Source organism: Cibotium barometz, chromosome 43 (genome assembly GCF_041138505.1).
Source record: "Cibotium barometz isolate CiBa-2024 chromosome 43, ASM4113850v1, whole genome shotgun sequence".
In the NCBI taxonomy this organism is placed as follows: domain Eukaryota; kingdom Viridiplantae; phylum Streptophyta; class Polypodiopsida; order Cyatheales; family Cibotiaceae; genus Cibotium; species Cibotium barometz.
The window spans coordinates 35,401,635-35,421,353 of record NC_141088.1 but is presented as its reverse complement, the minus strand read 5'-3'; the positions used below and the strand labels follow the sequence as shown (position 1 = coordinate 35,421,353).

The window sequence follows — 19,719 nt, the reverse complement described above, 5'->3', positions numbered from 1 at the left end:
TTGCTACCATGTGGTACATCACTTCTTGCTGGGCCTTCTCTCGGGCGTGCATTGGCCAGGTGCAGAGGCTCATCAGGAACTTTCTTTGGTCCGGTGGCGAGACGGGCGGCCCGCCAGGGCCAAGGTGGCATGGGCTGTGATCACTCAGCCGAGGGAGAGAGGCGGCCTGGGCATAGTTGATCCTATTTGTCAGAGCCGAGCTTTGCTTGGCAAGTTGGTGGTTCGTGGCCTCCTACCAGCGCTGAGCCGTGGAAGGAGTTCCTTGTTTCCAGGATTCTCAGCCGCACTCCTTCTCTTAGCGGCCCCTGGACCCCCAGCATCAGGTGGATCTTTACATAGCAGCGATCCAGAGGAGTGGGCCTTGGCTTCGAGGAGCGTTTTGCAGCTAGCCTTCTGAGGGCCTGGGAGCATCTGAGGCCGTCACTCTTCCAGACTCCCCCGGGCACCGATGAGGAGCGCCTGAGGCAGCCATCGATCTGGAACCCCTTGATCCGACTTCCCAGTGGTCATATGGTTGGATCGCGATCTCACGTGTCGTGGGGCCCGTTGAGCTCCGGCCCAGCCCAGTCCCTAGACGACTGGATATGTTTTCAGCAGCTGCCTCTAGAGGTTCAGGAGAGGAGACTCAGCGGGATGAGGGGCAGAGAGTTGATGAGGCAGGACATTGAGGCGGCCATCCCCCGGGAGTGGCGGACTCCAGTACAGGACCCTCGCGATCTCACGTGTCGTGGGGCCTGTTGAGCTTCGGCCCAGCCCAGTCCCTAGACGACTGGATATGTTTTCAGCAGCTGCCTCTAGAGGTTCAGGAGAGGAGACTCAGCGGGATGAGGGGCAGAGAGTTGATGAGGCAAGACATTGAGGCGGCCATCCCCCGGGAATGGCGGACTCCAGTACAGGACCCTCCACCTCCACAGTGGATGGGCGTCTTTACTCGGCATGAGATCCTTCTAGCGGTCTGCGGCTCAGCAGAGAGAGTCGCCCCACTCACCTTCGAGGTGGGAGAGGGAGGCCAGCTTCAGAGGACCCGACTAGATTTGGATGAGTTCCAGGGTTGTATCTTTCAGAGGGTGCGGGTGGTCGGCTTTCATCAGAGACAGTGGCATGTAGACCCCTCACCGGCCTCGATAGGGGAGGACTGTTCTTGGAGATTATGGGCTTGGGACAGCAGGCCTCTTATTCGCCTTCAGTGGGATCCAGGCGAGTGGCTTTGGCGAGATCCCTATTCGACCCCTACCAGCCCAGGCACCCCCTTTTTTCAGTACACAGCGAGACTGGGGCGGCGGATCCAGAGGCACAGGATAGCGGGCACCCCGGCGGCGGCCGAGCATTGGCGGCGACAGGGGCTCTCCCCTGCCTTCCTTAGGGACTTCTGGTAGCGCCTTTGGGCCAGCTTCCGGCCCCGGAAGGTGACGCTTTTTCTCTGGCTTACAGCGCATAGAGGACTGGCTGTGGGGGCTTGGCTAGCTTTTGGCAGACACCCAGCGTCCTGCCCTCGGTGCGGCCATGCACAGGAGTCGTAGCGGCACTGCTTATGGGATTGCCCACAGGCACAGCAAGTCTGGCAGCGCGCTCTCAGGATGGTTTTTGCAGGCTCGCCAGGTGAGATGATGGTGACGTGGGGTGCGGTGGCTTGGGCCACGGACAGCGGCCCGGCCCTTGGATACGAGGACGTCCCTGGCAGTGTGACCATCCAGGTCTTTGACAGGGCGATGGCGGTGGTTCCGACGCCAGACTTCTCTTTAGCAGTCTCCCAGGAGGGGGACGGGCACAGATGGGAGATGATCAGCAGCATGACGGCTTGGCACATATGGAGAGCCCGATGCAGGGAGGCCATAGACCGCCAAGCGACTCCACCGACGGAGGTCATACAGGCCCTCTGGGTGGACATCATTCACACCTTGAGAGGACACTGGGGGAAACTTCAGGGCGACTCGGATCGCATGAGAGATCGCCGCAAGGCGTTCCTCCGCACTTGGCAGCCTGGCCCTTTCCTCATCGCGAGGGGCGAGGATGTCACTTGGCACTACAAGCCTCCAGTTTGGCTCTTCTCACCTCCCGCATGTACTACTAGGTAGCCCCCCCCAGAGAGCGGCCAGCCACGGGGGTGGAGCTCCGGTGTTCACTGTGTTTATTATCCCTCCTTGTGAGGTGAGCTTTGTAGCCTTATGGCGTTTTCTCATTAACTAATAGAAGAATCGTTTTTCAAAAAAAAAAAAGCGTACTTATGATGCAAATACAGTGGCTGCCCACACTCCTACTATGCATGATGCAGAGCTATGGCATGCTCGTTTTGGGCATGTAAATTTTCGGAGTTTGATGCCCCTGCAGAAGCATCATATGGCTGATAATATGCCGCCTCGAGTCTCCACCAAGACATGCATGTGAGGGGTGTATTTTGGGAAAGATGCAACGAAAACCATTCCCCAAAGATGGAGCTGTTAGAGCTGAAAGTAAATTACAGCTCATACATAGTGATGTATGTGGTCCAATGGGGACACCATCCATAGGGGGGCATCTTTACTTCGTCACATTCATTGATGACTACTCCAGGTTTGCTTGGGCTTACCCCTTGAAAGCAAAAGCAGATGTGTTTACATGCTTTCGACACTCTGTAGCAATGGCTGAAAATATGTGTGGTTGTAAAGTCCAAACACTCCGCTCAGATAGAGGTGGAGAATATATGTCAAATGCTTTCAAGGATTATATGCTTCAAAAGGGCATCAAACACCAATGTGCTGTGCCTTATACACCGCAGCAGAAGGGTGTAGCTGAAAGGAAAAATAGATCTCTCATGGAGATGGCAAGATGCATGGTGAAAGCACAAAAGTTGCCTCACAAATTTTGGATGGAAGCTATAATGTGTGCAACTCATGTGTTGAACAGGTGTCCAACAAAAGCTTTAAAAACCATAACACCATTTGAAGCTTGGTATAGCCGAAAGCCAACAGTGGACTATATGCGTACATTTGGGTGTTTGGCATATGCACATGTGCCAGAACAACTCCGAACAAAGCTAGATGACAAAGCAATGAAATGCATATGCACATGTGCCAGAACAACTCCGAACAAAGCTAGATGACAAAGCAATGAAATGCATTTTTGTGGGCTACAGCAATGAGAGCAAAGGTTACCGTCTTTATAATCCAACTACAGGAAGGATTTTTGTAAGTAGAGATGTGGTATTTGCTGAAAATTCAGAACAGCCCATGTACAGCTTGTATAAAAGCAATGATGCAGGCATACAGGACATGTTTGAAGGACTTTTACCCATTGCAATTAGGGGGGATTCAGATCAGCCAGCCCCCCCCTACACAAGAAAATCCTCATGTAGAACATGTGGAACAGCCAGCCATTCAGCCCCCTTCTATGGAAGAAGTGGAAGATCTTGTCAGGGAAGAGCAAACAGCCATAGACACAGCCAAGTCAGTGCCAAGATGGTTGCTGAAAACATTGCAAGAAAGCAAACTTGCAGCTCCACTCACAGGATAAAAAACTATGAGAGCCAAAACACCTGAATCGGAACGGTTTGGGGGGGGGGGGGGGTGGACCATGTCTCCTAGACTGATGGCGAGGATAAGCTCCCATCTACTTGCATATGAAGCATTGGCCTAGGGGGGGGGGGGTGGACCATGTCTCCTAGACTGATGGCGAGGATAAGCTCCCATCTACTTGCATATGAAGCATTGGCCTAGGAGGCTAGAGTACTCCACTCTTTGAAGAATAGGGGCTCCCTGAAGGCAAGGAAGAGATATGGCGTGAGACAGTCTCTGGAGAGGCTATGCAGATACCAAGGGATGGAATCCCGGCCGCTCGAGCAAGAACTGAAGCGGCGGTGGAGGGGAATTCCGTTACTCTCCCGTTAGCACCACCTATCACTGGGAGAAGAGGAACGTATTCCTTCCTAAGACTTGGGAAGCAGATTGTCACGGGAAAGCCTGAAAGTGAGCCAGAGGGTCGGAAGCTGGGTCGTAGCCGTGCTGCCACCGCGCAAAGAAGGCTTGGGCCGTACGCAATGCGACGGGGCTCAACCGCAGGACTCTGTCCAAAGCTGTTGGCCAGTCGAACTCAACTTGGTAGTAATCATGCCCCAAAGGATGAACATCTGTGATCTTTCTAGGCGCGCTGAGGAGGCTAGCTTGTAATAGATCCCTAAGCTGTCCGCACGACGGGTGGCTATGCACAAACTTGCATACCAAGGTGGAGGCCTCTAAGGATGTGACTATCAAAGCAAGGAGTTGGAGGTCCGCTTCTGAGAAAGAGAGGTAAGGGACGGCAGCCTCGATTGGGGATGATAGAGTGGTTGCCATGGTGTCCTGGGGGTTCAACACCGGAAGAGGCCGAAACTTGCCATGGATAAAGAAAACCAGAGAGAGAGAGAGACAATAAGGCGCAGTACACCCGATTGGGTCCCAAATACCCTCTGCAAGCCCCCACAAAGGATGGTGTATCTGCTTTATTGAATGATGAGAAAAAGACTCAAATCTATAGATGTTCTCGTGGCTATAGACTTTCAGCTTGTAGATGATCTGACTCTTGACCTTCAACCTTCACCTTTGCTTTAGGCCCCCTTTGGCTGTCTTGGCACATTGCAGACAATCTGGAACGTGTGTTGGTCCCAATCAATGTCCAAGTTAAACTTGTGAAACCACTGGATTCGTAAGATTATGTCTGCTCCTACAAGAGGGGCAACCATTTTATTTGTATAAATTCTGTCTTGTATGACTAATTTAGCCCGACGAGCTTCAAACTTGATGCTCGTTGTCATGCTTGTGCTAAATCCCTCCACTTTCTTGTCTACTCAGAGGTCAACGAGAAACAAGCTCGCCGAGCGGCTTGTTTTGTGACCACGTCCTTTGTACTGCCACTGTCAAACAAGACGACGACTCTCTGGCCACCTATGTAGCCGAAGGTCTTGAGCAATTCGTTACGCTCATACTCCGGGTCATGGTTGCCCTTCTGCCTATCTTGAGCTCCCGGTTGACAATGGCGGCAACCGAAGGTGTGGGAGCTGGAGGATGAGTGACAGCCTGGGGGGTCGGTGTGGGAGGCTGGCTCACCATGGAAGCTGTCGAGGCCAGGTGGTGGTCTGAGCAGGGTCTTCTTAGGGAAAGCCCTAGAAGTGTCCTTGGGGTCGGTGTGGGAGGCTGGCTCACCATGGAAGCTGTCGAGGCCAGGTGGTGGTCTGAGTAGGGTCTTCTTAGGGAAAGCCCTAGAAGTGTGTCCTTTTGTATGACAAATGCATTGCCCCTCCTTGTATTGTTCTTGCCCTTCAAGACTAATCTTACCACCTATCTTGCCATCTAGAGCCTTCTGGTTTGGAATAAGGCGAGGTCCATTGTTTGAGTTCTTGGAGCTAGGGACACCCTCGGTGTGGCTACCTTGGCTACTTTGGGCTGGGAGGTCTTCGGTTTCGCGTTGGTGTACTTCATCTCGGCACTTTGTTCAAGTGAAAGTGCCCGATCAAAAGTTTCTGGTTTGAACATGCGTACATCCCATTGGATTTGCATGTCCAAACCGTAGAGGAATTGTCCTCTTTTGTCTGCGTTTGACTTTTGCAACTATAAAGTTAGGTGAGTGACTTTGACTTTGTTTGCAACCCTCGAGTTGCTTAAGATAATGAGATTGTAGAAACTTCTTGTTGAGGTCAGTGACAAACTGGTCACTCCTGTAGTACTCAGCAACTCCATGGTTGGAATTGACTTGGGCCTAGTGAGTCCATCATGAGATGGCTTCCCCTTCGATGTAGCAACTAGCTAACACCACCTTCTCGATGTATGACTTCCTACCAGCAGCAAAGCAAGCTTCAAACTGATGAATCCAAGAATGAAGAGTTGTTGGATCGAGTTTACCGTTATACTTATTGAAGTTCACCTTCTCATGAAGATGAAGTCTCGGGTACGGACCTTGTGTCGAGAAGTGCAAGGTATCGCTCGTGCTCCACTTGTTGTCGTCGAGTGCAGCAGCGCGGGCTGCTGCCTGTGTTCAAAGCTCTACCTCCTGTACTTGCATTTCATATAATGCACGGGAATGTTCTGTTAACTCCTCAAGGGAGATAGCCGAAACATGGATCTGGGAAGGATTCTGGGAATGGTGCTCGGTGATGATGTTGGGGAGGGGGGGGTGGTGGGGGTGTCGAGGTTTCTTGAAGAGGTATCCGTTTCTCCAAGGCATGTTTAGAAGCCATACGTGCATGCATTTGTTCCCCTTGTTGCGCAATGACGCGCATCTTGAAACATGGCGTTCGTGTCATCCCGAATACCCTCTGCAGGGCCCCCACCAACTATGGTGTATTTGCTTTATTGAATGATGAGAAAAAGACTCAAATCTGTAGAATTTCTCATGGCGGTAGACTTTCAGCCTGTAGATGATCTGACTCTTGACCTTCAACCTTCACCTTTGCTTTGGCTGTCTTGGCCCTTGGAGTTCTTAAGCACTTTGTGAAGTCTTAGATGCCTAGAAGACTTGCTTTGCTTATATAGTCTTCATATGTGCTGGTTGGTGGTTGCTAACAAGCAGTCGGCCTGTAGAAAAAGACCTCCACGACCTGTTTTCATGATTTATATTGGCCGCCTTGCATATGTTATATATGCCTGCTGTCCAGCCTGCACAAGTTCCGTCCAGGCTGCCTATTGTACTGGCTGCCCATGGGGCTAGCCAACAAGCTGTCCAGGCAATCTAGGCCCGGCCGACAGGCCCGGGCCATCTAGACCTGGCCGACAGCATGCCCAACCATGTGTTTGGCTGTAGGGCCTGGCCATGGTCACTCTTGGCCCCTAGGGTGGCCTACAAGGCCTACCCTCTTCTTAGGCAAGGGTCTAATACCCTCTTCTGGGGTGGCCCATCCAACTACATGCAACTACATGCAACTACATGCTATTCTACTCAGATGCCCGGTATGCTTGGTATCTGGCTACAATTCGAACACCCAGAAGACTTGTCATCATTCCAGAGGGTGACTCACAGTACGGATTGGCACTACCTCATGTGCGGGACTTGCACACCTGACCAAGACTATGTACGGGACCTGTACACCTGACCTTGGACGCTTAGAGTGGGACCTTGGTTGACTCATCTTGTACTGGGGCTTACAGGGACTAGTTCGTGCACCTCCAAGTGCGGGATGCATTTGACAAAGGCTTTGTGAGCATTTTGTAAGTCTCCTTGCACCTTCTTGTGCACTTGGAGGTCCACCAATGGAAAAGAACTCCGTGTTAAATTTTGGTCCATGGTATCTATGTTGTGCTCTTTGATCTTCCAGCAAGTGGTGTCTCAGAGTTTGAAGGATCTTCAAGACACTTTTCATCTTTCCTTTGAAGCAATCAAAGGAATCCAAAAATTATCTCTACTCATGTAAAGCTATTTGTTCTTCTCAAAAATAACTGCAGGAGACTTGCACATTCTCACTCAACAAACATAACTGCAGGATTGAGTCCAGTATCAAGCAGGAGCTAAGACAACCTAGGCTTAAGGGGATGAGCTAACCTAGGACCAGATAAGGCTGAGGGTTAAAAGATAACCTAGGATTAGAGTTAGGGGTTAACCACACTTAGGGCTGATAAGGACCTGCCCACGAGGCTAAGGGCTAGCAAGGATGAGGTGTGGATTGGCCATCGGTCACTTCAAAAGCAAATTAATGGCTAAAAACAACAAAAAGTCTAATAATAGGGCTAGACTATAATTGTGATTATCATGAGGAATCCTCAGAATAGAGGCATCTACTAGGCGTGTTAGCTCTCAAGGCTAAGAGTAGCAGGCGTGCGTCTTAGTGGTATGGGACGCCAAGGCAGAGCTAAATCACACCAATTTAGACCTTAGGCTTGGGAGGTGAGCCGCGAGCTAGATTATTGCAGTCATTGATCTTGAGTTCAATGGGGGTTAAACCCTAAGAGGGTTCTCAAGTATGCTATCCTTAAATTGGTATCAGAGTCAGACTTGCTGGTTGAGAGCTTTAATCGCGAGGTGGATGTCACGTGACCTAGGGTTTTCCTGATGTATGATCTCTACCTCATCACAAGACTCTCTCAGAAGATTTTGGGCCATACAGAGGGCTGTGCAGGATGGCTGCCAAGGACTCTCGACGTAGTTTGACAGCAGCACGATGGGCTTGAATCCAGATTGAGAGTCTGGCCCTACACAACAACGTGTGGGCAGAAATGCACGACGAGGCTGTGCAGTTGTGGCACATAGACGGTACTGATGTTGCACAAAGCCATGGGCTGAGGTGAGGGACTATGCATGGGCAGAAAAGCAAGACGAGATGAGCGCCTATGTGTGGTATAGAAGAGAAAAAAGTTTTAGAAAAATAAAAGTCGGTGCTTAAGTTGACCAAAGCTTTTGTGTGTGGGCCAATCAAGAAACTAAATGGGGTGTTTCCCCCCCATAAAAATCAGCCTTGCATACACTTATTTTATCATTGATTTTTATGTAAGACCTCACATGACCTTGCCCAAGAAATCATTTGACGTGGAACCACATTAGAGCGAGGCCTAAGGCTCACTCCCCAGCCATAGAGTCACTCTGGACTCACCCCCGAGCTAGAGGCCATAGCTACATCCTGGGCAAAGCTCCCATGTAGTAAGACCTAGCGTCCCATACCACTTGGCCACACCCTATGCAAATGCTGTTTTGTCTCTTGATGCACTTCTAGTCAGCTTGATGTCACGTGCACGCCTGTGCCATGGCTAATCCTTAGCATGAACAGCATTAATCCTTGATTAATCCATCAGTTAGGATAGCATGTAGGACATCATGAACATCATCATCATCAGCTTCTCTCTCCTCTATCTTAATCATGTTTAAATCAACATGTTATTCTTAATTAGGCTTAGGGTTGTGGATCAGTACATCAAAGGCTTCCGTGCATGCAACATTGGTATCAAGGTTTTCAGGCTCAGCCCACTAAGCATAGTCCCAAGGAAGGTGCACAGATCCAACAGAAGAATGTAGCAAGGTAGCAGATGGAGTGGTTTGAAAAGATGCAGGGGAGAAGAGAGCTTGAGCTCTTGCAAGCACACACACACTCACAAAACCCTAAAAGAGAACACACAAGGTGAGAGGCTGAAAATCTTCTTCTTCTTCACACAACACTCAACACACCATATACAAAGATTATGTTGGGGTAAAGGCATTATGCCCACCCTTATAGTGTGTACAAGCCCATAAGTTATAGTACATAGTACACTTAGTACTTTTAATGTACTAAGTGCATTATGTGTACTAGTGTGCAATATACATGTGTGATAGGGGAGTCACACACTCATGCTATTGATGAGTTGACTTATCCCCACAACTCTCTCTCTCTCTCCCCCCCTTGTGCTTCTCTGTGTATGTCTCCCACATGACCTAACCCTAATTCTTCCACACAACTGGTATCAGAGCCATAACCAGCTGCACTTATTGAAGGCGGTGCTATTCATCTCTTCCTCTGCTCGAATAGGGTATGCCCACCCTTATAGTGTGTACAAGCCCATAAGTTATAGTACATAGTACACTTAGTACTTTTAATGTACTAAGTGCACTATGTGTACTAGTGTGCAATATACATGTGTGATAGGGGAGTCACACACTCATGCTATTGATGAGTTGACTTATCCCCACAACTCTCTCTCTCTCTCTCTCTCCCTTGTGCTTCTCTGTGTATGTCTCCCACATGACCTAACCCTAATTCTTCCACACAAGTGGTATCAGAGCCATAACCAGCTGCACTTATTGAAGGCGGTGCTATTCATCTCTTCCTCTGCTCGAATAGGGTTTCTTGCATTGATGGCTTTTACAGGCATCCAGCCTTTGCATTTGGGAATCCAGCAGGAGTAGCTGGCTGCTAAGCGTAAGCGAATCAGTCGTGGACGTGGAGCTGGTGAAGCGGGAGACTAGGCAGTCGGTAGAGTCAAGCGTCGACTACAAGCGTGTAGCGCTGGGCGTCGGCTGGCGCTAGGCGAAATTGAAGCGAAAGCAGCGAGCGAAGAATCGTCGGCTGGCGCTAGGCGAAACATGAGCGAAGGCGGGCGTTGAATCGCGGATAGGCGAAGGCGTGATAAGTACCGGGTACGTGTAGCGCTTTTGGGGTTCGCAGCTGTTTTGTGCGCCGGCTCAAGTGATCGCCGTTTTGTATGCCTGCCGCCTGCCGCCTGTGCCCATCAGCCGCCTCTGCGGTAGTCGCCGGTGCCACGTGGCAGCGCCACGTCACCTGGACGGGCTGCGCTGGCTAGGCTATGGCTGCGTAGGGCTTCTACTTGGCTGCCCCCTTGTTGTACTGGCTGCAACCTCTTCACACGATTAAGCTGCTGCACCTGCAACATGGCAGTGAAGCAGCATCTCTCTTTGCCCATGTTTTGGGCTGCTCTCTTTGAGGATACTCATGCCTGAGAAGTCCCTCATCTGCATCAGATTTCTGCAGCAGCACCAAATTTGCAACAACAAAATTCAGCCTGCAAATTGAAGAAAAAATAAAAAATTACAAGGTATTTTCCTCAAATTTTTTTTGGGATTTGCAATTGAGCAAGTACAATCAACAATTGAGCAGGTACAGGTGCCCAATTGCTCAATTTTTGAGCAAAATTGGCAAAATTGGGTGACATTGGTCACAATCAGGATCAATTTGCAGGAAATTGGTCACAATCAGGATCAATTTGCAGGAAATTGGATGTCGAAATTTGGGGCTTTTGATGTAACTATGCAATTAAGCACTCATACATGCTGTATGATGTGAGAAATCGCACATTTGGGCAAAAATTGCAGCAAATTGCAGTGCAAATCAAGGGGCTTTTGTGCCGATTTGGTTGATTTGCATGCAGGCACTCGCAGTTGATGCTGTGGATAATGTGTTGATGCCTTACAAGCACTCAATGTGCCTGTAAATCAAGGGGCTTTCATGTATTTGATGTATATGTGACCAGGGGGAAGCATCGTGAACACTCTGGATACCTTTATGTGCGTCAATGTACCATGTATGATCAAAAATTGATCTTAAATCAAGGGGCTTTTCAAGTTTGTATGCTTGTTAAGCTTGGCAAAGCAGCAGGCAAGACATTTATGCCTTGAATCCTCAAAAATCAGCTTGCAGTCAAGGGGCTTTTGCCCAATTTCTGTTCGGGAATGTTGTATGCAGTGTACAGGACTGTAAAAGTCTGATTTTCACTCATTTGGACAGCCAGGGGAGCATTTATTGCTATTGTACCTGCTGGTACAGATTTGGCACAGCTTTGAGCAGGTTTTGGCATGGCTGTACACTGTTTTGAGTGACCAAAAGGTTCAATTTCAGCTGCTGAACTTGCCGGTACAGGTTTGGTACATCATTGGTGAGCACTTGGTACTGCTGTACAGTACTTTGGAAGGGCAACAGAGCACATTTAAGGTGCTGTCCAAAATCTGCAGCAACCAGATTTTGGTGTTTTCATCACATACAGTGGGAGAAAAGTTGCATTTGTGCTTCCGCAGTGGGAGATAAAGCTTGGGAGAAAAACTGTGAGCACTTTGTGTGCTTTTGGTGCAATGTTTGCACATTTTGCAGGGAGTCAGGCATTGACAGGTTGCATATTGCTATGGCAACCACAGGTGAGAGCTCTTCATTGCTTCACATCAAGAAGCTTGAAGGCTCGCATAATTATGATATTTGGCAAACCCAGTGCTACAATGTGTTGCTCCAGAAAAAGCAGCACAAGCCTATCCAAGAAAGGGGTGTAATGCCCGCTTCTCTTACTGCTGAAGAGTGGGAAGATATGGATGAGCTGGCAAGATCTACTATCATGTTGTTTGTGTCAGACTCATTACTTTTCAGCATTCGTGAAGAGAAGACAGCTTGGGGAATGTGGCAGAGATTGCAGGACTTGTATGCCCAACAAAGTGCCTCAAGCAAAGTGTATTGGTTGAAGAAACTCATAGGTCTTCAGATGAAGGAAGGGGCGTCTATGACAGCCCATCTAAATGAGTTTAATGGTATTGTCAGCCAAGTTATAAATCAAAAGTTGGCGATGGACGATGAGTTCAAAGCCACTTTTCTGTTATGCACTTTGCCAGAGAGTTGGGACACATTCAGGACAGCCACTAGCAATTCGCATGCTATGCTATCATATGCAGATGTTGAGGGTGCTCTTCTTCAAGAAGAGATGAACAGGAAAAACAACTCTGTTGGAAAGTCCAATGCAATGAATGCACGTGGGAGATCCCAGCAAAGGGGGAAAAGCCAAGAAAGGGGAAGGAGCAAGTCTTGCTCCAAAAAGGATTTGGAATGCCATTATTGTGGCAAGAAGGGACACATTAAAAAGCAATGCTACAAATGGAAAAATGATCAAAAGGAAAAGGGAAAAGGCAAAGACAAAGAGAAAGATGAAACCAAAGATGTAAAGCCAAAGGGCAAAAGTGGAGTCAAGATTGAAGAAATCAATGTGTCACATGCAGGTGGCAGTGAGGATGAGGTCCTATTTACTTCTTCACTTGATGCCCATTCACTTCTTACAGGTGGTCATGGTATGCACTCATGGATCATTGATTCAGGTGCCTCCTTTCATGTCACAGGTTGCAGAGACTTGTTTGTCAGGTATACTGCTGGCAATGAAGGAGTGGTTTATTTGGGTGATAACCATGCATGCAAGATTCTTGGCAGAGGTGATGTGAGGCTTGTGTTTTCAGATGGCTCACAGCTTATGCTCCATGATGTCAGGCATGTGCCTGAGATCAAGAAGAATCTGCTTTCTACTGGACAGCTTGATGATGCTGATTATGTTACCACATTTGGTAGTGGAAAGTGGAAAATTAGTAAGGGCTCACTGGTTGTTGCCAGAGGCTCTAAGGTGGACACTCTTTACTTTATGCATGCAGGTGTTTGTCACCATGCTAATGTAAATGCAACCGAGCTGCCGGAAATCTCTATGTGGCATAGCCGGAAAGATGCTCAGTTAGAGCTTGTGCATACAGATGTATGTGAGATGCCTCAGCTTTCTTTGGGAGGGGCAAAATATTTTGTGTCGTTTATAGATGATGCCACACGCAAGGTGTGGGTCTATCCTCTTCGTTTGAAGAGTGATACATTCTCAGTGTTTGAGAAGTTTGTTGCTCTTGTTGAGAATCAAACTGGCAAAACACTGAAGGCTTTGCGTTCCGACAATGGTGGAGAGTATATGTCCAAACAGTTTCAGGACTTTTGTGATGCTAAAGGCATCAAGAGGGAGCTCTCTACTCCTTATGATCCTCCACAAAATGGGACAGCAGAGAGGATGAACAGGACCATTCAGGAGAAGGTCCGTTCTATGTTGTCACATGCTGCATTACCTCATGGTTTTTGGGCTGAAGCTGTTATGACAGCCGTTCACCTTATAAACAGGTCACCTAACACGAGGCTTGGTGGGAAAGTGCCAGAAGAAGTATGGACAGGGAAGCCTCCGTCATACAAGCACTTGAGAGTGTTTGGTTGCGTTGCGTACGTGCACATACGCAGGGAAATGCACACCAAACTTGATCCTAAGTCTCACAAATGCATATTCCTAGGATATGGTGACAGAGGTGAAATGGGGTATAGACTTTGGGATCCCATGAATAGAAAGATCATACGCAGCAATGATGTCATTTTTGATGAAACATGCATGTATAAGGAGCCTGCAAGGCAACAGGAGCCTGGCAGAGTCATCTTTGATGATGATGGACATCATGGACAACAACAAAGGGCTGTAAATCAGCCATTACAGCAGGAAAACCAGCCCTTAAATGGTGCTGAAAATGGTCCAAATGGACAGCCAGATATGGCAGAAGATATCCCTATGGATATACCACAGTTAGAGGAGATACCGGGCATTATATTTCAGCCTTATGGCATGGAACAGGAGCCACCAATGGGTGATATGCAGGCTGGACAGCAACCTGCAAATGATGGTCATTGGGTACGGAGGTCCACTAGACCCTCCAGAGCCCCTGACAGGTTTGTTCCAGGGGTTGACTACTTGATGCTCACTGATTGTGGGGAGCCCTCATGTTATAAGGAGGCTTTACAGAGGGCAGACAAAGCTCTATGGGAGCGTGCCATGAAGTCAGAGATGGATTCTCTGCTTAAAAATGGAACTTGGAAGTTGGTGCAATTGCCTGCAGGCAAGAAGGTTCTGCCATGCAAGTGGGTTTACAGGCTCAAAGTTGCACCAGATGCAAAGCCAAGATACAAAGCCAGGTTAGTGGCTAAAGGCTTCAAGCAGGAATATGGTGTGGACTTTGATGAGATCTTCTCTCCAGTGGTCAAAATGACCACACTTAGAGCTGTGTTAGCTTTGGTTGCGCATGATGATCTGGACTTGATTCAGATGGATGTGAAGACTGCTTTTCTTCACGGTGATCTCCATGAGGAGATATATATGCAGCAGCCAGAGGGTTATGCAGTGAGTGGAAAAGAGAAGCTTGTATGCAAGCTGAAAAAGAGTCTTTATGGGCTCAAACAGGCACCAAGAGAATGGTATCATAAATTTGATACATTCATGAAATCTCAGAAATTCAGGAGAAGTGACATAGATCACTGCTTGTACACCAAGAAAGCTTTGGATGGCAGTCTATTGATCCTCATCTTGTATGTTGATGATATGTTGATTGCCGGAAAATCTCGTAAGGAGATGGATGCCTTGAAGCAGAGGCTGCATCAAACCTTTGATATGAAGGATTTGGGTGATGCAAATCACATCTTGGGTATGCGGATACTTCGGGACAGAAATCAGCATGTGTTGTCTTTGTCTCAGAAGGAATACATTGGCAAAGTCTTGCAGAGGTTCAATATGGACGGGGGGAAGAAGACTAGTACTCCTTTGCCTCCATATGTGAAACTCAGTGCTATGGACAGCCCACAGTCAGATAGAGACAGGGCTGATATGGCCAAGATTCCGTATGCTTCAGCTTGTGGCAGTCTCATGTATGCCATGGTTGCTACTAGGCCGGACATTGCATTTGCAGTGGGAGTGGTTTCTAGATACATGGCCAACCCTGGCAAGAAGCATTGGGAAGCAGTGAAAGGTGTCATGAGATACCTGAAGGGCACACAGGATATGTGCATATGTTTTGGCAAACAGGATGCATTAGTGCATGGTTACACGGATTCGGATTATGCCGGTCATCCAGATAACCGGAAGTCTACTACCGGTTATGTGTTTACATTCACAGGAGGTGCTGTGTCATGGATATCCAGGATGCAGAAGTGCACAGCCTTATCTACTACAGAGGCCGAGTATATTGCAGCCACAGAGGCTTGCAAGGAGGCATTATGGCTATCTCGGTTAGTGGTTGATTTGGGCTATACAGGGGATATTCCATTGTTGCATTGTGACAGTCAGAGTGCCATTCAGTTGGCAAAGAACCTTGTTTTTCATGCAAAGACGAAGCATGTGAATGTGAAGTATCACTTCATCAGAGAGGTGATAGAGAACAAGCAAATTCAGCTTGTTAAGATTCATACGGATGACAACCTGGCTGATTTGTTGACAAAGAGTTTGCCTCCGGAGCGGTTTGCTCATTGCAGACACTTGATGGGCATTGGATGAGGTCAGTTTCAGCCTTGATTTGGCCTTGTATATTATCATGTACATGCTGATTTTTCTTTTCCTTTACTTAAGGGCACTTTGCCTTTAAGTGGGAGGTTGTTGGGGTAAAGGCATTATGCCCACCCTTATAGTGTGTACAAGCCCATAAGTTATAGTACATAGTACACTTAGTACTTTTAATGTACTAAGTGCACTATGTGTACTAGTGTGCAATATACATGTGTGATAGGGGAGTCACACACTCATGCTATTGATGAGTTGACTTATCCCCACAACTCTCTCTCTCTCTCTCTCCCTTGTGCTTCTCTGTGTATGTCTCCCACATGACCTAACCCTAATTCTTCCACACAGATTAGAGTACACACAATATGAAAAGGTACTCAACCAAATACATACTAGGGTTCTCTATACTGTGAACCCAACTAAATGAGCTGGCGCTATAACTATGCCAGTCTCTAGAATGGCTCACACAGCCTGTCATCCCACTGGCCGCATATCACCCATGATCTCACCAACCATGCCAGTGGTGTAAGTGTGGGGCCTATCCCCCCAGGCGGGTCATCAGTGTCCACCGCCTCACTAGATGAGCTCGATATCTCAACACTCCCCCTCGAGCTCAACTCCATCTCATGTACACCAAGCGAAGCCGTGAATCTGTGGAGCTTCTCTGTACCCAATGCTTTGGTGAAGATGTCAGCGACCTGATCCTGTGTGCTGACATAAACAAGGTCAACGTCTCCTGCCAAAACCTTCTCTCTGACAAAATGGTAGTGGAGCTCTATATGCTTTGTGCGAGCATGAAAAACTGGGTTTCTGGCCAACTGTATACTGCTAATGTTGTCACAGAAAATGATAACTTGTCTATCCACTGATAGACCCAAATGTGCAAGTAGCTTTCTCAACCAAGCTACCTCACATGCTGCCATAGCAGCATCTCTGTACTCGGCCTCTGTACTGGATAGAGCAATCGTAGGCTGCTTCTTGCTGCTCCAAGTCACAGCAGCACTCCCCAAAGAAAACATGAAGCCACTAGTAGATCTTCTATCTGAGATACTACCAGCCCAATCAGCATCTGTGTACCCATGTACACATATCTCTGTCCCAGTTTCATAAAATAGTCCACAATGCAAAGTAGATACCTCACATACCTCAGTATGCGCCTCAATGCATCCAAATGCGGCTTCTGAGGAACCTGCATAAACTGACTCACCAACCCAACAGCATAGCTCAAATCTGGCCTGGTGATCGTCATGTAGATCAAGCTTCCTACTATGCGCCTATACATAGTAGGATCCTCCAAAATCTTTCGTGAATCTGCACTTAACTTGCCATTCTGATCCAATGGCACTGAGATAGGCTTACAGCCTGTCATACCATACTTGGACAACATGTCCAAGCCATACTGTCTCTGCAGTAATCCAATACCATGTGGTGACCTAATCACCTCAATGCCCAAGAAATATCTGAGCTCTGCCAGATCCTTCATCTCAAACTTCTGTCTAGGCAAGATCTTTACATCAAAGATCTCTGCATCATGGTTCCCCGTAATGATCAGGTCATCTACATAGATGACAACAAGCACAACCCCTCTATCACTGTGTCTCACATACAGCGAGAAATCTGCATTGGCTATATGAAAGCCAATAGTGACAAGATATTCAGAAATCTTGTCAGACCATGCTCTTGGTGCTTGTTTTAAGCCATACAAGGCTTTCTTCAACGTGCAAACATGCTCGGGGTGACTCACATCCTCATAACCAGGTGGCTGCAACATATACACCTCTTTCTGCAAATCCCCATGCAAGAATGCATTCTTTACATCCATCTGATGTAAAGACCATTGCCTTGACGTAGCCACTGCTATCACAACTCTCACTGTTGCCATCTTGGCAACTGGGTTGAAAGTTTCCTCATAATCAAGGCCATATGTCTGCGCATATCCTTTGGCTACCAATCTAGCCTTGTACCTGCTTATGCTTCCATCACTGTTATGTTTTACTTTGTACACCCACTTGCATCCAATGGCTTTCTTGCCTTCAGGCAATTGCACTAAATCCCAAGTCTCATTTCCATATAGTGCATCCATCTCCTCATCCATAGGTTTCTCCCAACACACATTTCCAACAGCCTCATCAATGCATGTGGGCTCTACAACCTGTATAACTTTTGCCATGTATGCATAGTGATGTGCCACATAACCATCATAGGTAAACCTCTGCGCACGGGGTTCTTCACTCTCCCAGATCTTCGCAGCTTTGCATTCATGGCTTCCATAGCCTTCTTTACACTAGGTGTTCTCATAGCTAGTATCCCAAGATCCTCATCAAGGCTCATCTCTGAGCCACTAGACTATCCATCAACATGAGAATGCCCTGCAGAAATGTCAGGCATACTAAGAGGCTCAACCACTTTCTCTTTGTCCTTATGTGATGTACTAATCACATTTGCAGGACTGGTATTATGACGCAGCCTGCCACTCCATGGTCTATCAACGGAACCACTAGATGAGGACTCTCCTGGTCCACTCAAAGACTGTGATTGTTGACTTGCATTCTGTGCAACGACATTTCCACTCACATCAGTCCCAACAGCTTCTTTTTCAGCAGCATACCAGCTGATCATCTCATAAAAAACATCCCTGCTTACCCTCAACTCACGTGTAGCAGGGTTATAACACCTGTATCCCTTTTGCTCAAGGGAATACCCAATAAACACACATTTTTCAGCTTTTGGATCCAGCTTAGTTCTCAGCTTATCTGGCACATGCACATATGCAATGCATCCAAAGACTTTCAGATGAGACAAATCAGGTTTTCTGCCAGTAAACCTCTCCTCTGGAGTTACATGATGTAAACTGCTGTAGAAACAGTCTCAGCCCAATAGTTATGCGGCATATTCTTCTCTCTCATCAATGCTCGCGCAATCTCAGTAATGTGCCTGTTTTTCCGCTCAGTAACTCCATTTTGCTGCGGAGTGTATCTACATGTAAACTATCTCTGAATACCATTCTTCTGCAAAAATTCAGAGAACTCATTGGAGAAGTACTCTCCCCCTCCATCTGACCTGACCTTAGGCACTTTACATGTTTCCCTGTTTGCTTTTCAACCATAACTCTGAAATTTTGAAAATTAGTGAACACCTCACTCTTCTCCTTCATGAAGTATACCCACACTTTTCTTGTGTGGTCATCAATAAATGTCACATAATACCTGCAGCCTCCCATAGACATGGTCTTCGTAGGACTCCATACATCTGAATGCACAACATCTAGTGCATTTCTGCTCACATTTCTGTCACGTGGAAATACATGCTTTGTTTGCTTTCCAAATTGGCATGCTTCACATATTTTTTGCATACCTTCAACTTTAAACTTTGGCAGCCCTGTCACAATTCCTTTAGTCTGCATACATCATCTTTATGTGCTGCTTCAACATTTTCATCTCCTTGAACCACTCCCCATGACTTGTCATGTGGTTCGAAGCACCTGAATCAACGTACCATACATCATCTTTATGTGCTGCTTCAACATTTTCAGACATGGCATTAACGACATGCTGCATAACAAACAACCTTTCATTATCCTCATTGTTTCTGCTCGAGGATGCATAGTTGTTTTGCTGTAATTTTCCATTTTGCATGTCAGCCTGCTTCTTATAATGCCTGCACATGTCCAGGCTTACCACAATAAAAGCATCCACGTGTATCATTATACTGCCTTTGCCAGTTTCCACGACCTCTTTGACTCCCCCTGCCTCTGTGTTGTTGTTGTTGTGAATTCTGGGACTGTTGTTGTTGCTGCTGTTGGCCATAATTCTGATTATCTGTTCGGCCACCTCATCATCAACAGCATCAACATCATCTTACCATGTCAGAGGTCACCCCTATGGGGCTGCCCAAATGCCTAAGCCATGTACAAGCTTTTCAGCAACCTTTTTGTACCATATGAAATACAGAAAACCCTGACACCAATCTCTCTTCTTCTCTCTCTTTTGTCTTAATGATGTTTAAATCAGCATCTTGTTCTTAATCAGGCTTAGGGCTATGGATTAGTACAACAAGGCTTCTGCACATGCAACACTTGATGTTGACACGGGATCAGAGGGTTTCAAACACCCCTCGTCAGCTCTACCAGTATCTCAGGCTGCTCAAACTGTTCTCTCCTCATGAGTTGAGTCCTTACAGTTAAAGTTATGTATAGCTTCAGCACATTCAAGTG

At 47.5% G+C, this 19,719-nt stretch overlaps 1 protein-coding gene across 2 annotated transcripts in view; it reads left to right on the top strand.

The window, feature by feature from the left end:
- AMK2 (adenosine monophosphate kinase) overlaps positions 1-19,719 on the top strand; it is a 67,837-nt gene that overhangs the window by 33,878 nt on the left and 14,240 nt on the right. The gene's annotated exons all lie outside the window — the stretch shown is intronic.